The sequence below is a fragment of the Triturus cristatus genome, chromosome 6 (assembly GCF_964204655.1).
Source record: "Triturus cristatus chromosome 6, aTriCri1.1, whole genome shotgun sequence".
NCBI classification, from domain to species: Eukaryota; Metazoa; Chordata; class Amphibia; order Caudata; family Salamandridae; genus Triturus; species Triturus cristatus.
Window position 1 is genome coordinate 1,345,602,453 of NC_140589.1, and position 21,951 is coordinate 1,345,624,403.

Consider the following 21,951-nt stretch of genomic DNA (forward strand, 5'->3'; position numbering starts at 1 on the left):
TGATTCCACTGAATTATATATTTTGTGGGACAAATTTTGATTTCGGTCTCCGATTGCTGTCACAGTTTAAATCTGATTGGATATGTAATTCCACCCGCAGATCTTCCATATTAATATTAAGTTCATTATCACGGGACAATAGACAATAAACATCCTTGACATCTGAAATGATCATGTTCGATAATTCAGTACTTTTATTAACATCATATATTCTCTGAGGATTCATTAAAAAAAAGCTCTTCAGTTGTAATGTTCTGATGAAGTTAAACAAATCAATTTGAACCTTTGAGAAATCGCAATTGTTAGTAGGACAAAAACCCAAACCTTTGTTCAGGACATTGATTTCATCATTATTCAAAACATGATCAGATAAGTTTACAATCAAGTTAACAGAATTCACAGAGTTTGTACCAGTGCTCATAGCATTCATTGTTTCCTTTTAGTTTGTTGTCGTGTTTTGACTCCCTTGTGCGTATCTATTTTTTCTTGATTTCCCCCTTATAACCCCTCTACTAGTTTTGAGTATACTGGATTTTGTTTGACACTCTTACGGTATCTCTTTAGTTCCTCTAAAAAAGTAGAGGAGCCAAGGGGATTGAACATGGGTATGGATGTACTAGATGTAGCTTCATCAATAGAAAAAACATCTGAACTGCTTTCTCTGCTGGTGAGTCTAACTGGAGTATCCTGTTGGGCTTGCTTCTGTAGGATGACTGCTTGATCAAATCATTTGGCAAAGGTATACACATGACTGTTATTATGATCACAGTCACCCCTTATAATCTTGTGCATTTTCCTATCTTTAACCACATTTTAATGTTTCTGTATTTGGTTTTTAAGGATGGCATAGTTCTTGTCTGTAACTTCCTTTAGGTTTAAGTCAATTATTATTTTTTCTAATTTATGTATATCCTCTCTCAATTCGGCCGAATATCTTTCGGCATGTTTCACCTAGATATTCGTCATAATCGTTGAGCTGTTAAATAAATTCTCTCCCCATTCCTGAAGTAGATCACTTTCCAAATCTTCGAAGTTGAGGAAGGTGCTAATGCGTTAACCTTGAAGTATTTTTTTGTTCTCTAGATATTTTTTGAGTGTTATCCCATCCCACCAGTTGGAGGGTTTTTGTTTTTTATGTTTTTACAATTTGATGAACTTACTTTTCAGACCCTCATTAGGGTTCACATTTCTATCTTGTGTGTGTGTGTAACTAGTGTAGGGGTACTGCTAAATAGAGCCTTGGCCATCTCCTCTCTCTCATTGTCAAATAGTGTCATGACTTATCTCCTTGAATTATTATAGAAAAGGAAACAGATGCTAACAAAAACACTTTTTACAATCAAAGAATAGAAAAAAGGTTATGGTACAAAATTGCCACACACTGTATGGTTCCTTTCAAATACATGCTGACTGTTAGGGCTTTGGCACAAAACTGGACAGTGGACAGGGGAGAAGCCTCTCCTCTGCCCAGCTCCCCTCCCCTCTGTGAAGGACCCCAGAGTTGTTCCAGCCCTTTTTATGGGGTACTTAAGAGCTCCCCTGTGGGTGGGTCCTCAGATTCGTCATGGAACAAGACTCACCTCTGAAATCTGGACACTCTTTGACTGTCTGGATACTTGGACATCGTTGGACTTCAACTGGAACCCAGATTGTATCAAGGAAGACTCCTGCTGCTCCTGGTCTTGCTGTTCTTCAAGTCTTCTGCCTTGTCTGTGCTTCGCTCAGGTTCTCCAGAAGACCTCTGGGCATCAAGGAAATCTGACAAAATCTCCCTTGGAGTCACGCCCCTGCATCTGCAGGCACCGCAACAAAGCTGACCAGTCTGCTGCGCCTGTCGTCCTACGGACTTCCTGAGGCTCAGCAACACAGGTGGTGGTTTTGTGGGTCTCCAGAGGCCTGCCCTCTCTTCCCTACAATTTGAAGGACATTATCCATCATTGGAGCCACTGGGATCAAATCCCTATGCTCTGCGTTGACTTGCCGTTGCCAAGGCTTGTTAGCTCTGCACTTCAGAGATCTTCAGGCTGCAAGAATGTCCAGCACCTCATCCCTTGAAGATTAGCGCCCTCACTGCATTCCTTGCACAGTGGGCCTTCATCTTAGGTGAGCTGCCTGAGGTCCTTTTGCGACTCCTGGGCCTTCGGCCTGTGGATCCTCTCAAGGGTCTTCTTCTGTTTTGGTAAGCTCCGCTGCTTTCTTGGGACCTGCTCTGACTCTCCTACACTTGGTGAGTCCCTTGGACCTTGCTGGTTCCAATGATTGCATCTTTTCATTCTTCACGTCAGTTGCGGCTACCAAGGCTTGTTGCTGCTCGCGCAGACACCAACCACCTAGACACCGACGTCAGACAGCTCATGCACAGCTCTTGGTTTTCCTCAGCATTCCCTAGTCCCCAGAGCTGCCGCAACATGGTCCTCGTCAACTCTCCTTAGCTCCCTGCCAAGGGTCGGCATTGTGCCTCCATGCCTCCTGGTCACCTCCAAGAGGCATAGACTCTGTCCCCTCTGCTTGAAGGGTCTTGTCTTCAAGAATCCACCTTTGGATTACACCGGACATCTTCACAAACTTCCCCAGAGGCCTTGTCTCCAAAGTCTTCCTTGTTGTCTATGGTAGGTTCCGATGTCACTTCACCCCTGCGCACCCAGCTTCCCTGGTGCAGGTAACCTAGTTCCTGGGGCATCCACAGGAGGGATGGCTCTCCCAAAGGGTTTCTTCAGGGTCCTCTGGGAAGGGTCATTTTTATTTAAAACTGCAAACGACACTGCTCGATACACTTCCAATGGGCACACAACTGTATTTCCACTCTGCACACAGCCTCCATGGAGTTTCTAGGTATTTACCTTGGGTGGTTCCTTGTTCTGATGAACACAAAAAGAACCCACGGGTCCGAAGTCTCAGTTAAGTGAGGATGTGGACAGTAGGAACCATATAATCTAAAGAGATACGGTGGATATCCCTTTTAAAGAACGGTTCCCCTCACACACCAAAGGTGTCATGCTTCATCATAGGGGTGCCTCCTTGCGTCATGACTTAGTCTTGGTGCGGGCTACAACCCCCTCTCTACGAGGGGTAGCTCAGGGATGTTTTCAGTGTTAGCACATGGGTTGTCCTAAAAACCCTATGTGAACGTGGCGTGTGAAAAAGTAAGGTGCAGTGCTGAGTGTGTGAGTGAGTTAAAACTGCCTACAGAGTTAGCAACAAACTTTATTAAGATACCCTATGACAGGATTAAAAACAATATGCTGTATAATTACCCTATGAATATTAAAGAGGGCTACATTAATTTGATCGACATGTTTCAGCCTTTGTGACCTATTGGACTGTCATGGCCTTCATCAGGATCTTATAAAACAGCTACTGGCAAAGTAAAAATTAAAGAAACAACAGTGTGTTTATACTGAACCAGATAATTTCAAAAGTCCAAGTCAAATTTTTTATTGTTTCAGTTAATTAAAACCATAACAATACAATTACTAAAACAGTGAACTGCAATCAAAATTTTGTTTTCTAAAAGTCATAAAAATCTTTTGTTTAACTATTATTACATGAATAGAAATATCATTGTTTAAAAAGAAACAAAAAAAAACGCAGACCATTTCGATGTGCGTGGTTTACAATAGTGAAACTGGAGCGTTGTTGACAGCTAGGCCGCTATATAAAATTGAAGAATGTTCCTCCCAGTGTTCAAATGTTCTTCTCCCTACGATCTGCCTCTGAGCAGTCTGTCTTATTTGGTGTTGGCGAGCAAGGCTCAGGGTTGCTTTTTAATGCTTGCGCGTGAACGGAGAGGAACTTTATTAATTGGCAGTTCAATGATTTGTCTGTTGGATCCAAGGCCGCTGTAATTGCCGATCTGCATGTCCTTATGCCTCTAATGTTCATGGCGTGTTTTAAAAAGGTGGCTCATGCTTGTGATAATTTAGGACAAATGCAGACAAGGTGAACAAGGTCTTCTTTGCTGCTCCCACATAGTCTACATTCTTTCGGCCCGTCGTGGACCCAAGTTCACTGGTCCATAATAGACGGCAGTTTACCTAGCAGCTAGGCCATTAGTTGTAGCTTTCTGTTGGCCGAGAAAGTGATGTTTAAATATGGTGCTGGGGTGAGTGCCTTGTAGTTGGTCATTACCATCCAGGCGTGTTTTCTCGTACTGAAAGTGTTTTTATCAACTAGCAGCGAGTGAAGCTTTGCTGATTTATTTATAATTTGCCGAGTAGGGCAGATTGGTTTCCCAAAGCTCTCCTGTGCAGGTATTTAGTAGTGCCTTTTTTAGGTATTGATTATATGGGGACTTTGCATCTTTCTCTAATTCGTCCCACAGAGCCTTGTTCAGTTCCGAGACTACTATGTTTTGTTTCAGGCTGTACCATTGCTTGATGGTTGCGTACATTCTCCCCAGCATTTCATTGTTTACCCCAAATTCTAGTCTAGTCTGTGCCGGGGAAGCTCCCTGATGAGGGTCAGCGTCTTTCCCGTGTGGAGCTCTACTGCCGTATGATAGCATTGGTAGCATTTTGGCTTTTATTACTGCTAGTAGGGGTTTGAATGATGGCCCCTCAAGATTTTTTGATAAAGACCTGAAGGTGAATGTTAAGGCGTTTGTTCTCTGAGTCATGTATGCTTTTTGCTCCAGATGGTTGCGCCTGTTGTCAAAGTAGAACCCTAGATACTTGTAGCTTGGTACTACTCCTAGCTTTTTGCCCTCTAGGTGAAATTGTTGTTTGGATGTCTGACGTCTGCTAATGAGCATTGTTTTGCTTTTTGAAATGTTTATCTCTAGCTTGTTGTTGGCTATAAATTCCAGCATTCCTACAAGCGATCTTTGTAGACCAATCTTGGTTAGGCTCATCAAGACAACATCGTCCACGTATGATAAATGGGTTAATGGTAAGTTACCTAATTTAGGTGAGTGGGATATGATCTTGTTGAGTTTTGGCGCAAGGTCTGTCATAAAAAGATTGAAGAGATGGGGGGCCAGAACACATCCTTGTTTGAGCCCTTTGGAGGTTTTGACTTTTCTTGATAGCCTTGCTCCATCTCCCAGTTTCACTCTCATCCATGTGTTGGAGTATAAAAGCAATATTCCTCTAAGTATTTTGTCAGGAATATTCCATGTGCGCAGTTTTCCCCATAGAATGTGACAGTCCACGCTGTCAAAAGCCACCTTTGGGTCGATAAAGCAGAGATGCAGCTGTTGTTTCCTTCAGATGTATTTGTCAGCTATCAGTGAGAGTGATAAAATATTTGTTATCGTCCCTCACCCTTTTCTGAAACCTGTTTGATTAAGTGGGATCCGTTTTGAGCTGTCGGACCAGGTAATCAGGTCTTCCAGTAGACGTGAGGCATAGTACTTCACATCCACGTCCAAAAGTGCTATCAGCCTGTAGTTCTCAGGAGACGTTCTATCTCCTCCTTTAAAAATCAGAGTAATTACTGAACCTTGCCAGCTTGACGGAATTTGACATTCTCTCTCCACTTCTTCAAACAGATTTTTCAGTCTTCCGCTCCAGAAATCTGGGGCTGATTTGAAGATTATTGGGGGAATGCCATTTGGACCTGGGGCCCCATTACCACGGCCCTTCAGGAGTGTTCTTCTTACCTCTTCGTCGCTGAGGCCTGGATTTCCAGATCCGGGTTCTACCCTGCAGTGTTCTCTCAGTTGTGCCTCTTCTGTGTTGTGCAGTTTAGGCCATCGGCAAGTTGGGGCGCTGTTTGCAGTTTGTAGGACACTCCAGTCGTCGCTCAATTGTTCTTCGCGCACCTTGGGCGACACTTGCATCCTCTCCCTCCATTCTAGGTGGTTCAGTGGTTCAGTGTCTGTGAATCTCTTTGTTAATAGTGTGGCCCAATCAGCTTCTTGTACGCTTGAGGTAATTGAGCTCGCAGGGTGCTTTAGCCCATTTAATATTCCCTAAAATGCACTTGAGTTGGTATTTTTCGCCGTGAATAGTAATTGGGCCCAAAAATTGTCCTCCCTTCTTCTTTTGTGTTCCCCTAGTGTCTTTTTATACTTTTTCATATGATTCCGTCTATGGTAACAGTCTAGGCGTGACGTCACTTTTTTTCCAGCATCCTTACGTTTTTCCTTATTTCTAGCTTAAGTTTAACCAGTTCAATTGAAAGTGACTTGGTGTTTTTTGACTCCCCCGCTTTTTTGTGTATAATGGACATAATTGTTGTTAACTTGTCGGTGAAACTTTCCCAGTCTTTTATCTGGTTGTGTAGACTTGTTTCACTTTCCATTTTAATTCTCTGAACTTTTACTTGAAGGTCTCCAATGTTGTTGTCCATTTCAGTCATTTCAAGTCGGTTGAGAGAGAGCTATCTATAATTATCATACTATTTTGATGTTTAGGAAGCTTTCGATTGAAATAGATATGCTGATATGAGTGGTCACTTTTAGTCGTACATTCAATTAAGAACTGCTTGAGGAAAGGCAGTAACGGAAGTGATACTGCTGTGTAGTCAAGCCTAGATCGGGAGGTCCCTCCAATATGGGTGTACTTTGAAGGGTAGTCTTCTGGTGTTCTACCGTTTAGGAACCTCAGACCCAGGTATTCCAGGGTTTCTACCAGTTGCTGTCCTACTAGGTCGGGCGCTCTGAATTGAGCTGGTATTGGGGTTGTACGTTCCAGAATTCATTGTCTGCTGCTAGCTTGTCATCCTCTTCTGGAGTATGGATTAAATTTGAGTTGAAGTCACCTGTTAAAATGATTTCCCAGAAGGAGTTGCTGTTTCGTATGGCATTAATTATGGTTATTAGCTGGTTTATCTGAGCTTTTTTCTGTTTCGCAGATGGGTGTATGTAAATGTTGGCTAATAGTACAGGTGCCTCTCTGCCAGGAAAAGACAATTTTATTAGTTGGATGTTTGATCCAAAAGGAGCTATTTGCTCAGATCTGATGTTAATGTCAGTTGCGACGTAGACCGATAACCCCCCTTTTGGGCGGCCATACCTGCTGTCTTTTTCTGCTGGTGTGCTTAAGTGTGTATACCTGACAAGCGACAGCTCCTCTAGTGCCCAAGTCTCCTGTAAGGTGATTATATTGCACGATGCCCAATTTTGAAGGGGCCAGCCGTCTTCTAGCAATTTCCTGGCACCGGCTATGTTCCATGAGATGAGGTGAAAGGTGTCTTGGCCGTTGTTTGTTGTCTGTTTGTGTAACAGTCAATTGTCTTTCCCTTTATTCAGCGTATCTGCTAGCCAGCTCCAGTGATCCAAGACGCTTTCAGTATTTTCTCGCTCCCCGGATTTATCCACGTTACTTCTTGCTGTTGGTGGGCTATGCCCCCTTGTATTCCGGAGGACTGAATGAACCTGATCCTTTGTCTCCGGTGTGATCCCCGCTTTTCCCTTCACCACCGATGTCTCCCTAAGTGGGCCTGGGTACCGTGGTTTTGCCGGTCTCGAGAGTCTTATGCCCCATGTGTCAAATTGTTCTTTGAAAGTCATGATTAGCTGAATGATCTCCTCCGTTTGCCATGTCGTGAGTGTTTGCTCTGGGGTCTTGTTGTGTCCTGCCTTGCAGAATTCCACTGAAAGTAAATGGGCTGAGTTTAGATGTTTTAGCCCTGGGATAGTTGCAATCAGTTTGAGTATGTTGCCCCTATTTAATGTGTCGTGCAACCCCTGGGATTCTTACACAGGTGTTAATAGCAGTTGTTGTAGATGATGTCCGTCCTTCCCTCTACTGCTGCTAGAGCTGACTTCTTTGTCTGTTCCCGACAGGGTAGATATTTGTATTCTGCGCTTTTCGCCATCAGGCTTATTACTCCTTTCGGCATCTTGTAGTGTGATTATTAGTAGTGGCCTACTGGCCTGGTTGTTCTCTTTGCCGGTTACGCCGAAGGAGTTACTTTGGGGTGTTAGTTCCTTTCCAAAGTTTGTTGCCCATGTGTGGGTCGCCCCACAGGGCTACTTCTCCCTTGTTGTTTGTGGTTACTCTCGGGGCTCTGTGTGGTAGGACAGTCTTTGTGGCTGAGATAGGAGGTGGGCTCTTGGGGGTGTCTTGGTATCCTTACCTTGTGGGATTTTTCCCGTAAAGTCATTTCGACTTTGTATAATATTCGAAGTTTCCTCTATGTTGTTCCCTGTATGTTCGGACTGGCACCAGTCATTGTTCCCTGGTCCCTCACTTTGTTTCTTGCTTTGTTGTGAATTTACTGTCTCTTTTACAGGTAATGTACTTTTTGTCCCTTCCATCCGCTTCTCCTGTTTGGCGCAAGGATTGAGGCCATGCTGTGTGAGTTTTTTACTTAGCCCCTCTTTTGTTTCTTGTTGCCTTTTCCCGGTTGGTTGTGGACAGTCGTGGTATGCACTTTTTTGATGGTTTCCTATATTGATTTTAAATGAGCTTGATTCCTCTTCACTCTCTATGTCAATACTGGTCTGTAGACTTGATTTTATTTTTTTCTGCACTGCAAGGTCTACGCTCTTCTTGGTTCTTGCTGCTTTTTCCTTTCCATCTTGCACAGGCTCTGATATGCTATCTGCATTAGAGACTCTTTGTTCCTTGGGTATTTGTTCCTCCCTTTCTGATTTTAATGGGGACCACTTTTTTGGGGCCTCAGTTGATGCGTCTGTTGGGCCCTCTGACGATCTGTAGTGTTTAATGTGTAATCTACTTTTCTAGTTGTAGCCAATATAGGGAATACTTTGGGTCCTTGCTCCATGTTCCCTACTGATAGTTTGTTCCTTGCTTTCCTTTCATTTTTTTTGTCTTCTTGTTAGTTTGGTTGGATTGAATGAGACAGGCAAGTTTAGCATGGGGCCTGCCTTTTCCATGTTTGTTGTTTTTTGTTTTTCCTTGTCCGCCTGTTTGGGGAGGCTGGATGTGTTTTACTTTCAGCTTCTTTGGACTTGGAACGTGGCGGACATGATTGTCTGAGCGCTATAATTTGTTCTAAAAGATTTGGAAGGAGGCTCAGTTTGTCTATAATTGGGCCGCAGGCACAGGATCTTTGTTCTAGTGTGTATTTTGATTGTGCTGTTGTTATTAGCTTATTCAGTTTGTCCAGTTTAGTGTCTATCCCTGCTATATGGAGGGCTATAATGTTCATTAGGTCTATTTGAATGTCCATTCTGTCCCATTGCCACTAAGTGCCTTTGAAGAGGACTGGAGTGTTTCTATTAAGGACGTGAGAAGCTCCGGATGAATTGGAACAGCTCTATGTCCATTCTCTTGCTGTGATGTATGACTGGTCCCCGAGTTCTGTTCTTGAAATGACGAGCTATAACTGGTGTTCAGGGTTGATGTCATTACCGTTCCAATTTTATCCCGATTTTTATCCCAATTTTCCCCCCGGATGGTGAGCTCCCCTTCGTTAAGCTTGGGGGGGTTTGTTGGCTACTGCTGTTTTGGTATTGGTTAACTCTTGTGAAGTCTCCTTATCTGATGTTGGTCTCAATGTGGGGCTTAGGAACTTCAACCATGAGTTTTCAGAGTCATTCAGGTTGTTATCTTCAGCTGCACTTGTCCTATGTATCAGGGCTTCAGTTCTCAGTGCCGGTTTAGGCGCAGGTGGCTTTATAAGTGTGCCGGGGTATGTGGGTTATAAAGTGGTACTTGAAGCGTTTTTCGGAGTCGCGTATGATACTGGTGTAGTGGACCATACTCCTTGCTTCTATCCTTCCTTAAACCACTTAATGTCTTTGACGGTAGGAGTCATGGCTGTTGCCTTCAATTCACCATGGCCCTCTGCTGGTGTCTCCAGCTCGTTGGCTGGTGCTGTTATTTCCCCTCTGCCAGCCCCTACCAGGGTAGTTTCTTTCATCTGGTTGTTCTCTTCAGTTTCCTTGAATGGCTGTTTTTTACTACAGACCTGATTTGGGTCTTGTCCATTTGGTCCAACAAGGGAACTGTTAGTCCCAAGGATGTCTTAGCAGTTGAAGTGATGTCTGATCCTTTGGTTTGGGTCGCCCTTTGAGGGGTTAGAGGGGCGGGCAGACCTGGCAGGGCTCATGGAGTCGAAAAGAGTGTTGCCCCAGGATTTTTCAAGAAAAAGAAGTCCTTGTTTACTTCCATTGTGCCTCTCCCTTCCTGGTTCCTGAACAGGGTTGTGATTGGAGAGATTAGTGGGCTCTTTAAGGTTGTAGCTATCCCCTTTTTTGTCTGGGTTATGTTTTGGTTGTAGTTTTGTTTTTTGTCCCCTTGGTTGGCACTAGCAGTTTTCCTCGCCTTTTGGGTCTTTTGAGGCTGCTTTGGGGTCCGCCTAACCTTGCCCGATCTCATCCTCCGTGGGTGACTAACTGGGTTTAAGATTTATTTAGATGTTTCAAGTTCTGAGTTGAGGCTTAGCTGTATTTAGCTGTATTTACTGTTGTACTGTCGTGCAATGGTGCTTCCGCGCTCAGCCAGCTACCGCCTGTTGCAATCCCAGTCCCAAATTAACCCCAGCTGGTCCTGGCTTGTCTTGGCTTGGTCCTGGCTTTTTGTCAACGCCTGTACTGGGAGAGCAAACCAAGAGCTGGGTGTACGTAGCAAGATGTGCAATACTTTTTGCACATTGTGTGGCTTATGGTTGCGTTTGAGCTCTCTCCTGTGGCTCCTGACCGCGCTTCTAGCCTCGTGCCACACTGCACTATAGCACCACTGTATCTTGGTCTTAGCTTTGTCCCAGCTCTCCCACTGTGCCTACACCGCACCAGCCCTCACTCCCGCTGCACTCACCACCACACTCACCACCAGGAGGTTCACGCAGTTCAGCAGTGCGGTGAGACTCTGCGGGGATTCTAAGGGATTCCAAGGGACTCCGGCTCTTGCACCCTGCTCTTGCGGGCCGAAGGAGCGCTGAAGGTGCTGCTTCTGCACAGCTGATGCTGATCCGAGACCGTTACCCCCATAGGTGTCAACCCGGGGTTAGATACAGTTGGGGAAGAGCCCCCACTCCCCCGCTGTGTAATAAACAGCCGGGGGTCCGCCAGTGATCCCTGCGGTCTCGGCGGTCTCGCTCTTCTAGGTCTCGCTCTTGGTCTCGGCGATCTCGGGTGCCAGTGATCTCGACCACCTCATCCACACACTCACAGCTGCTTGCTGCTCACGAAAGGTACGTGTCATGGCCTTCATCAGGATCTTATAAAACAGCTACTGCCAAAGTGATTAAGTGCAAAATTGTCAAACAAAAAAATGAAAGAAACAACGGTGTGTTTATACTGAACCAGATAATTTCATGTTCAGTCAGGTCCACCGATTGAGCTTGTAGTGGAAACAAACAAAGACAGTGCATATAAGGGTGGTGAAGTGAAATCAAGGGAAAAGGCAGAAAGAGAGAAGCAAAAGGAGCTGAGCATCAGTTCTGTCAAAAGGGAGGATATGTTGATGGCAAGCCTGGTACAGGTAAGCATAAAAATACTTTGCAGTAATAAATTACTTGTGTGAACACAGTTCAAAATTGCAGTAGAAATTATACTAGTTTTGGTTTACAGTTAAGGAAGCAGATTGCAACACTTAGCAGGTATAGTACATTCGAATGAATGGGCTTTTTCAATAATTGCAAGTAAGTAACGTTTACGATCGTTTAAGGCGGTCGTCCGGGGGGCTTGTATATCGTCCACCGCCGGAGTGGGGAAGACATTGCTCAAAGACATAGAAGGAGCGGAGGCCCGACTGCGTACGGCCGAACGCGCGCATCAGACAGGAGAGGACATGCTAGCCGCGGTCGTCGAGGCGCGTGAGGGAGTGGCGGTGCGAGTGGAGAAGCTTCGCTGCTTTGACCATAAGGACTACCTCACTCGGGCTCATGTGGAGCGAGATAAGGTGGGATCCCTCCTGGCCTGGTTGGCGACCCCGACGGCCCGAGGTGCCCCCATACTCTCTCTGGTCGAGGCCGGAGGGACTCCGGTCTACTCCCAGACAGAGATAAATAAGCAGTTCTCCAGTTATTATGCAGGGTTGTACGATAGCACCATGCAGGGGGTACCCGACGGCTTGGATGAATTCTTATTGGCGGCTCGGTTACCCAGGTTGGACCCGGAGCATGGAAAAGACCTAGGGGACGCCATATCGTTAGGCGAGATCCGCGCAGCGATCAAGCATATGGCCCGGCGAAAGACCCCAGGGGCGGATGGCCTGCCCGTCGAGTTTTATGCGGCGTACACGGAGTTGCTGGCTCCGCAGTTGCAAGCCCTTTACGTCGAGGCGTGGCGAGTTGGGCGTTTGCCCGCTTCCGCCCGGGAGGCAATTGTGGTACCTTTGTTGAAACCGGAGGGGATGCTAGTGCCCGCACGGCGTACCGCCCGCTCTCCATGCTGACGGTGGACTACAAAATCCTGAGCAAGGTATTGGCTTCGCGCCTGTTGACCCACATGACTGCCCTGATCCATCCAGATCAGGCGGGCTTTATTCCCCGGCATAACACGGCCACCTCAGTGCGACGCTTGCTGCGGGTGATGGAGGTAGACCGGGATGAGTACCCGGAGGCCTTAACGCTATCGGTCGACATAGAAAAGGCCTTTGACAGTGTAGAGTGGCCATATCTGTATCTAGTATTGCAGGCATTTGGACTAGGGGACGGCTTTGTGTGCTGGACCACCTTGCTCTATAGCGATGCCACGGCCCGGGTGAGAACGGGGGCGACTATATCGGCCCCCTATCGAGTGCGGCGGGGGACGAGGCAGGGCTGCTCGCTCTCCCCATTGTTGTTCGCCTAGGCCATAGAACCATTGGCGGCGCATGCCAGACTGGGGCGCTCCTACGCTGGAGTGCAACTGAGGGGGGAAGCCCACTATATATCCCTTTATGCGGATGATCTGCTGATGTTCTTGGCAGACGCAGCTGGCGCGCTGCGCGGAGCAACCGCCTTATTGGAGGCCTTTGGTCGCCTATCAGGGCTCAGGGTCAACTGGGGCAAGACATGCTTGTTCCCGTTGTTGCCTAGCGGACAGGCCCCCCAGTCGCTGGGAGCGATACGATGGGAGGGTAGCTGCTTGCGTTATCTGGGGGTTAATATCTACCACTCCCAGCCTAATTTGCTGGAGGGAAATGTCGGCAGGGCCATTCGGGGCTTGCGTGGTAACATAGGTTTTTGGAGTATGCTCCCCCTTTCGTGTGCTGGGAGGGTAGCGTTACTGAAGATGGTGGTGTTACCACACCTCCTATACTTTTTTCGCACCCTGCCCATATGGATACCGGCATAGTGTTTCGAGCGACTTCGAGCGCTATCGACGGGCTTCATCTGGGGCTCGGGACGGCGGCGGGTGGCGTTGACCACATTGCGGCGACCGAGAGCAGAGGGGGGCCTGGCAATCCCGGACTTTGAATGGTACTATCTGGCAGCACAGCTCCAATGGCTCACACAGGCGGTGGCCAGGGAATATAGAGGCCCGGAGGGTCCGCAGGGCAGGCTGATTCCGCGTCATGTACTTGCCTTCATAGTCCTCCAGCAGAGGATGGACCTTGCTCAGCTCACTCTGGAGGAACGCACCCTCAGGTTGTGCTGGAATCGGTGTCAGAAGAGGGCCGCCATAGCCCACCCTTATGCCCCGGAGATCCCCCTGGGCATGTGCACGGCGCTCCCGCACGGGGGCGATTGGTCGGGATTAGCTGTTTGGGAGGAGCTGGGCGTACAAGTAGTGGGCGATTTATTCAGAGAGGGGGTGTTGTTGCCCTTCCAGGACTTGCAGGACTCTTATGGGCTTCCGCGGGGCGACTATCTTCTCCACGCAGCCCTCGTGGCTGGCCTCCAGAGACATTGGAATATGGGGCTTTCAGAGCCACCGGTCGCTACGGGCTGCCAATACGTAGTTATGGCGGCGGGGACGTCCAAGGCCATTACCTGTCTCTACCGCAGACTGTCGACGGCATGTCTGCGGCCCCTAGATGCGCTGAGGGCTAGATGGGAAGCGGACCTCGAGAAGCCCATCCCTGAGTCGACATGGTCCACGTTGGTGCGGCGGGCCTGGAAGGGAACGCGTAATGCCCGGTTCCAGCTGGTTCAGTTTTTTACACTACACAGGGACTATCTGACGCCGGTTAAGATCTTGCAATATTTTGGGGGTACACACTCTCAGTGCCCGCGTTGTGGGGGAGATGGGGCTGACTTTCGCCATATGTTTTGGTCCTGTGCACAGTTGGGTGACTATTGGGAAGAGGTTATGGACTGCCTGAATCAGGTGACGGACCGCACTATCGCCCCGGAAATGGGGGCCTGCCTGTTGCTTTGGTTTCCCCACACCCGCCGAACGAAGATTACTAGTAAGTTCTACGACTTAGGGTAGATCATGGCCAAGAGGGAACTGACCATGCATTGGAAATCACGGGGGGGCCTAGCTTTATGAGGTGGAGGACGGCGTTTGCGCGATGGGCTGGCGCAGAGGGCACACTCCGGTTGCAATTAGCTCTTAGGAGGGATGACGAAAAGGCGCTAACGACGGCCCGGGCATGGGAGGCGCTGGTGGTGGAACTTCAGGGGCTGATGTCTGACGCGGGGGAGAAGGGAGCACATCCGATCGACAGGAGGAAGCGGTGAGCGGGGACTAGGAGGGGAACTGTGGTGAGAAAGGGACGCATGAGACGCAGTTAGGCATGGGGGAAGCTCAGGCTGCCTAGGGAAGGTTTAAGCACCCGTACATGGCAATGGGGGGGGCGCACCAGGAGGAGGGCAGGCAGATGGGGGCACACTGACATGGGTTGTGGGAGGGAGAGGGAGGGGGGGCTCCACGCGGGATGGGCGACTTTCCGGCTGTACAATTGGTGGTATGGTTAAATGTACAACTATCCGGGGAAGGGCGGAGGTCGTTGAGCAATTGTATTGTGCTGTTGGTACGAAAATAATAAAAAAATGTTTAAGAAAAAAAAAAAGTAACGTTTACGATACTTTTTCTAACTCAGTGCTGGATGCCTAGATTCAGCACTGGGACATTTCCTGAAACAGTTGAGAAAATGCGTTTAGGTTATTGTTACGAATTTTAAAGAATATTTCAAGTTTTCAAAACTCCACACTTACACACACAGTCGTTTTTTCAAAAGAAAATTTTCAATGTTATTCTATGGAAGAAAAACAGGTTATTGGTTTGCAGGTAAGTAAACGACTGTGGAAGTTAAGGTTCTGAGGTTAGACTCAGGGGTCCCCCAGGGTCAGTGATGCACTGTTGTTGCACCATCAGCGGCACTAGGTCGGCCGGGTGCAGAGTGTTGAGGCCCAATGTTATCCTATGGAGGATAGGGGGTCTCCGGTTGGTGGCTGCTGGCTAGCAGGCCACATGGCTGTGGGAGCAAAGCTCCTAGGGTTTAGGTCAGGGCAAAGGGGGGAAAAAGTAGGCACCAAAAGTACACCCTCAGCGGCACTGGGGCGGCCGGGTGCAGAGTGCTGTTTCGATATCGGGTGCCCTGTGATTTTCTATGGAGAGCCTCAAATTTGAAGAAAGGCTTCAGGCTCGGGGATGAAGACCTTTTGGGTGTGACCATCACTTCAAGGGGTAAGTTGGGATGTCGTGGGTTGGCTAGGCACCACTGGTTTGTGCACACAAGGCCGTGGAGCGTTGGGTGCAGGGGTGCCTTTTCACATCGGATTTTCTTACCCGATCTGGTCGCGGTAGTGGGGGTCTTCTGGTTTGAGACTGCAGGCGTCATCTGGAGGCTTGAGGCAGGTCAGGGGTCGATGGATCTTGGGTCAGGATTGCCGGCAGGACCTCCATGTGGTGTTGGTTCACTCGAGCTCGGGCCGGGGTCGGCGGGTGCAGAGTGTGCTGGATTCGCGGTTTCTGGCTCGCACCAGAAGCTGCAGTTTTAACATGTCCGGTGTTCTCGGGAGATAGAGTCCTTGAAGTGAAGGCAGGCAGGTCCTCCAGGGTTTGTGATGTTGCTGGCTGCAGGACACGCCGGGATTTTGCAGGAGCAGGTTCGAGGGGAGACAGGCCTGTAGGGCTGGGGCAAAGTCAGTGGACGTCGTCCTCTTGTTAGCTCTGCACGGCTCTTCTGTCCTTCTTCTTATCTTCCTTTCTTGTGGTTTCTAATCTGAAGAAGCACGGCTCAGGGTGCCCCCTAAATACTCAATTTAGGGGCGTTACAGGTAGGTAAAGGGCAGGGACACCCCCTATTCCGCCACTCTCCTGTGGGAGGGGGACAGGAGCCTGTCTCTGGTTGGCTGGGTCCCTTCATCCTCAAGATGGCGGGGACTCAAGGTTGTGCTTCACCTCGTCTCCCCCACCTTAGGGGTGGAGCTGGCAGAGGTGGGCACACCTCGCTTCCTCACTTTTTTTTCCTGCCGGTTCCCCCACCCAAAGTGGGGGGTAGAACCGGTGGGGACCAGTTGCTGAAAGCAGTAAAAAGTCTGGAGAGGCTCACAAAGGCGGCATGCCTTTGAAGCTTCTTCTTCGTGAACCCTGCCCATCCTGGGGAGGAGGCTTGGCACCTCGTCCCAGGATGTGCATTGTTTCAGGCCCCGAGAGCAGCAGGCTCTCAACCCAGGGGTCCAGAAACATGTCTGGTGGTGGCAGCCTACGCCTTCGCCCAGGACATACCATTTGAAATTGTACGCCTTGAAATAAAGAAAACAAATAATTTAGAACCCAGTTCTTAATCTTAAATCATACAAGGATTATTCTGGTCTCTGATTCTCATCAGATATTCTTCAAATTCAAGAAGAAGAGTGCATTTGAGAAAATAAGATCTCAGATTCTGGCTGTCCACATCCATTCTATAGCCTTGAGGAAGACCCGCCATGACACTCATGAAATAAGCTGTCTTCAGGGTCGAAACGTCGGTGTTAACTTGTTGGCTCAGTATTATCGAGTCTCCTGGTTCTGAATATAATGCAATTTTTGGGCATTACCTGAGACATTGATTACAGTTGTACTGACCCCTTCTTTTGTAATCAAATTGTAAATCTCTATTGTGAATATTTGTATATATTTTATTTGCACTTGTATATATTGCATTCACCTCACAACAGTCACTGAGCACTTATATCACTTGTCACGTTTTCATTGTTGACAGCCTGAGAAATTGAGTTAATAAATAATTTGATTGTATTCAATATGTATGAAGTGGTTTTCACATGTGTTCCTGTTGAAAATAACATAATGTTGTGAAGAAATTTGTTTTTACCCCCTACAGAACCACTGTAGTTTTGTTACGCAGCCACTCAGTCAGGTCACTAGTAGTTGGTCAGATTTCAGGGGGCATCTCTAAGATGCCCTCTGTCGTGCATTTTACATTAAATCCCGCACCGGCATCAGTGTGGGTTTAATGTGCTGAGAGGTTTGATACCAAACTTCTCAGTCTTCAGTATAACCATTATGGTGTTGTGGAGTTTGTAATGACAACCTCTCAGCACCATATACTCCTAATGGCAGCACTGCACTTACAGTGCCCAGGAATGGACTTGGGCACTGTAGGGGTACAGGGTTCATGCACCTGTACCCTCACCACTGGCATAGGGCACCCAGCTAGAGGGGTGGCTGATGTATGCCAGGGAAGTGGTTTGTGGGCATGGCACACAGGGATGTGTGCCATGTCGACTCTTCACTTTGTTCTGCACCAAGGCACTCAGTCTGCAAAGGCAGTGTGTGAGTGTCAGGGTACAGGGCCTCTGAGGGTGGCACAATAAGTGCTGCAGCCCTTAGAGGCCTTCTCTGGTCACAGTGCCCTGGGTACCTGTGGTACCATTTACCAGGGGCTGACATGTGGCCAGAGATGCCAATTGGGTTTAGGCTTCAATGCAGTTTTAGGGAAGGAACATAGGCCCTGGGTACCTGTCTGCACTATGAACTGCTTGGCATAATCTGGAGCCTTCAGAATTGGTGCTGAGCACATTGCTTCTTTCATGGAATCAAAAGCCTTTTGGCAACTAACTGTCCAGTTAACCTTTTTGAGCATCTTCTTGGAAGTGAGTTCTGTGAGGGGAGTCACAATGGACCCATATCCCTTCACAAACCTCCTGTAGTACCCAGTCAAGCCAAGGAATGCCCTGACTTGGGTCTGGGTTGTTGGAGCTGCCCAGTCCAGGATGGCCTGGATCTTGGGCTGTAAGGGCTGTACCTGGCCTCCACCAATAAGGTGGCCCATGTACACCACTGTGCTCTGCCCTATCTGGCATTTGGATGTCTTGATAGTTAGGCCTGCAGATTGCAGGGCTTTTAAAACTTTCCCAAGGTGGATCAGGTGATTCTGCCAGGTGGAACTAAAGACAGCAATATCATCAAGATAAACTGCACTAAAGGACTCCAACCCGGCAAGGACTTGATTCACCAACCTCTGGAAGGTGGCAGGGGCATTCTTTAAACCAAAGGGCATAACCGTGAACTGATAGTGCCCATCAGGTGTGGAGAATGCTGTTATCCCTTTTGCTCCTGGGGCCATGCCAATCTGCCAGTACCCTGCAGTTGAGTCAAAGGTACTTAGAAATGCGGCTGCCCCTAATTTATCTATCAAGTCATCTGCTCTTGGGATAGGGTGAGGCGATACCAAAGGGGATGATGGACGGAGCGTTTGAGCAAATCAAACACTCACCCCCAGTCAACTGATCTGGGTTTAATCCATCATCATTCTTTAGCTCCCTCCACCACCCCAGTTCAGACATGGCCATATGCAAATCAGTCTGACCCTGTGCCTCATGCGAACAGTCCAGCCCGAACTGCCAAGTCATGTCTTCTCTGGACCGGAAACAAGCATCCTGGGACCGGTTTCGGGTTCATAACCCTCATCAGCCAGGCTATCTTGAATCCAGTGGCAAAGTGAGCAAGAGACCCACGTCTGGGCATACCCTGCCAACTTAGGGCGAACAAAGCGATACCAAAGGGGATGATGGACGGAGCGTTTGAGCAAATCAAACACTCACCCCCCCCCCGTCAACTGATCTGGGTTTAATCCGTCATCATTCTTTAGCTCACTCCACCACCCCAGTTCAGACATGGCCGTATGTAAATCAGTCTGACCCTGTGCCTCATGGGAACAGTCCAGCCCGAACTGCTAGGCACCGCTGGTTTGGGCACACAAGGCTGTGGGGCGTTGGGTGCAAGGGAGCCTTTTTGCGTCGGATTTTCTTACCCGCTCTGGTCGCGGTAGGGGGGGTCTTCTGGTTTGAGACTGCAGGCGTCATCTGGAGGCTTGAGACAGGTCAGGGATTGCCGGATCTCGGGTCAGGATCGCTGGGGGGACCTCCTCGTGGTGTTGGTTCACTCGAGCTCGGGACGGGGTCGGAGGGTGCAGAGTGTGCTGGATTTGCGGTTTCTGGCTGGCACCAGAAGCTGCAGTTTAAAAACGTCCGTTGTTCTCGGGAGATAGAGTCCTTGAAGTGAAGGCAGGCAAGTCCTCCGGGGTTTGTGAGGTTGCTGGCTGCAGGACATGCTGGGATTTGGTAGGAACAGGTTAGAAGGGAGACAGGACTGTAGGGCTAGGGCCAAGTCAGTGGGCATCATCCTCTTGTTAGCTCTGCACGGCTCTTCGGTCCTTCTTCTTATCTTCTTTTCTTGTGGTTTCTAATCTGAAAAAGCATGGTTCAGGGTGCCTCCTAAATACTAAATTTAGGGGCGTTACAGGTAGGTAAAGGGCAGGGACCAATGGTCCCTTCCCTGGGGTGAGTACACCCTCTATTCCGCCACTTTCCTGTGGGAGGGGGGAAGGAGCCTGTCCCCGGTTGGCTGGGTCCCCCCATCCTCAAGATGGCGGGGACTCAAGGCTGTGCTTCACCTCGCATCCCCCACCTGAGGGGTGGAGCTGGCAGAGGTGGGCAAACCTCCCTTCGTCACTTGTTTTCCTACCGGTTCTCCCACCAAAAGTGGTGGGTAGAACCGGTGGGGACCAGTTGCTGAAAGCAGCAAATGGTCTGGAGAGGCTCACAAAGGCGGCATGCCTTTGAAGCTTTTCCTTTGTGAACCCTGCCCATCCTGGGTGAGGAGGCTTGGCACCTCGTCCCAGGATGTGCATTGTTTCAGGCCCCCGAGAACAGCAGGCTCTTGACCCAGGGGTCCAGAAACATGTCTGGTGGTGAGCAAAAAAACTATGGATTTAGGCCCAGATATCTGTACTGGGGTGAATGTATGACATTGTTCTGCATTATGTCCATCAACTGTTGTTTTTGCATTTGTCACCTCGAGTGGGATGGATATGCCCAGACGTGGGTCCCATGCCCTCCATGCCACTGGAATCAAGCTATCCTGGCTGATGAGGGGTGAAACCCTGAAACCGGTCCTAGGAAGCTTGTTTCCAGTCCAGGGAGGAACTGGGTTGGCAGTTCGGGCTGGTTCGGGCTGGACTGCTCCCATGAGGCACAGGGTCAAGACTGATTTGCATATGGCTGGGTTCAAACTGGAATGGCATGGTGAGCAAAAAAAAGATGGATTTAGGCCCAGATCTCTGTACTGGGGTGAATGTATGAGATTGTTCTGCATTCTGTCCATCAACTGTTGTTTTTGCATTGGTGGTGGCAGCCTACGCAGCCACTCAGTCAGGTCACTAGTAGTTGGTCGGATTTCAGGGGGCATCTCTAAGATGCCCTCTGTTGTGCATTTTACATTAAATCCCACAGTGGCATCAGTGTGGGTTTAATGTGCTGAGAAGTTTGATACCAAACTGCTCAGTCTTCAGTGTAGCCATTATGGTGTTGTGGAGTTCGTAATGACAACCTCCTAGCACCATATACTCTTAATGGCAGCACTGCACTTACAGTGCCCAGGAATGGACTTGGGCACTGTAGGGGTACAGGGCTCATGCACCTGTACTCTCACAACTGGCATAGGGCACCCAGCTAGAGGGGTGACTGATGTATGCCAGGGCAGTGGTTTGTGGGCATGGCACACAGGGATGTGTGTCATGTCGACTCTTCACTTTGTTCTGCACCAAGGCACTCAGTTTGCAAAGGCAGTGTGTGAGTGTCAGGGTACAGGGCCTCTGAGGGTGGCACAATAAGTGCTTCGGCCCTTAGAGGCCTTCTCTGATCACAGTGCCCTGAGTACCTGTGGTACGATTTAACAGGAGCCGACATGTGGCCAGAGATGCCAATTGAGTTTAGGCTTCAATGCAGTTTTAGGGAAGGAACATAGGCCCTGGGTACCTGATTAGCAGGAGCCCAGGGCACACTCAGTCAAGTCAAGTCAAGGAAAGCTTTATTCGACTGTTCATAAGACAATCATAAAAGCACATAAAACAAACAATAAAATTAATTATAAACTTTTTGAAATAAAAACATTATGCACAAATTTTAAAAAAACATGACACACATTGTTAATTAAAAAACACCGTCTGTAATCAATAAAAGCCCAGCAATTACCAATCCTCAAATATCATAGTTTTCCTAAGCCGGAGCGCTTTCTTCAAATACTGAGCTATCCTCCATGCAATATGTTCATTCTCCAGGAACTGGAGTCGGATCAACGCTGGCCGACATTGTCTAAAACCTTGATTTTTTAAGAAGGGCAATATCCAAACTTTCCATGATAACACATAAAATTTGCAGAAAAACATTAAATGAATTGTGGACTGGACAGATTGCGAGTCGCAGGGACATGGTTTCAGAGTTTGTGACCAATCATTAATTTTAGACAATGTCAGTAATCTATGGACAATGCCCAATCTAAATCTAGTTAAAAGCATCCTGTCAAAGCCACTGGGTACAAAGGCCAGATATGGCTCCATCCTTACACAGGTGAGTGTTAACTGGTGTTGCATCACACAACATTTATATGTTTCACCTGCTAATCTTCTAGCTCCCAATAACAGAATACCCTCTGATTTTGAAGCCTTTCAAGAAATCGATAACATGGAACTTGGATTTGTAAAATATTCCAGGTGTCCTAGATTGTTCATGAAGCTATACACATACTTGACCCAAGGGATCTGCAGGGGCCCTTTCAGTCTCAGGGTATCTAACATGATCTCTCTTTTTAACTGGGTCTGATCCTTTGACCATATCCTATGCCAGAGGAGTATTGGTTCAAGTTTAATAAGGTCCGATAAATAAGGAAGACCCAGCTCCTCATGGCAGGCAAAGGAAGGCGTACTATGAGGGACAGAC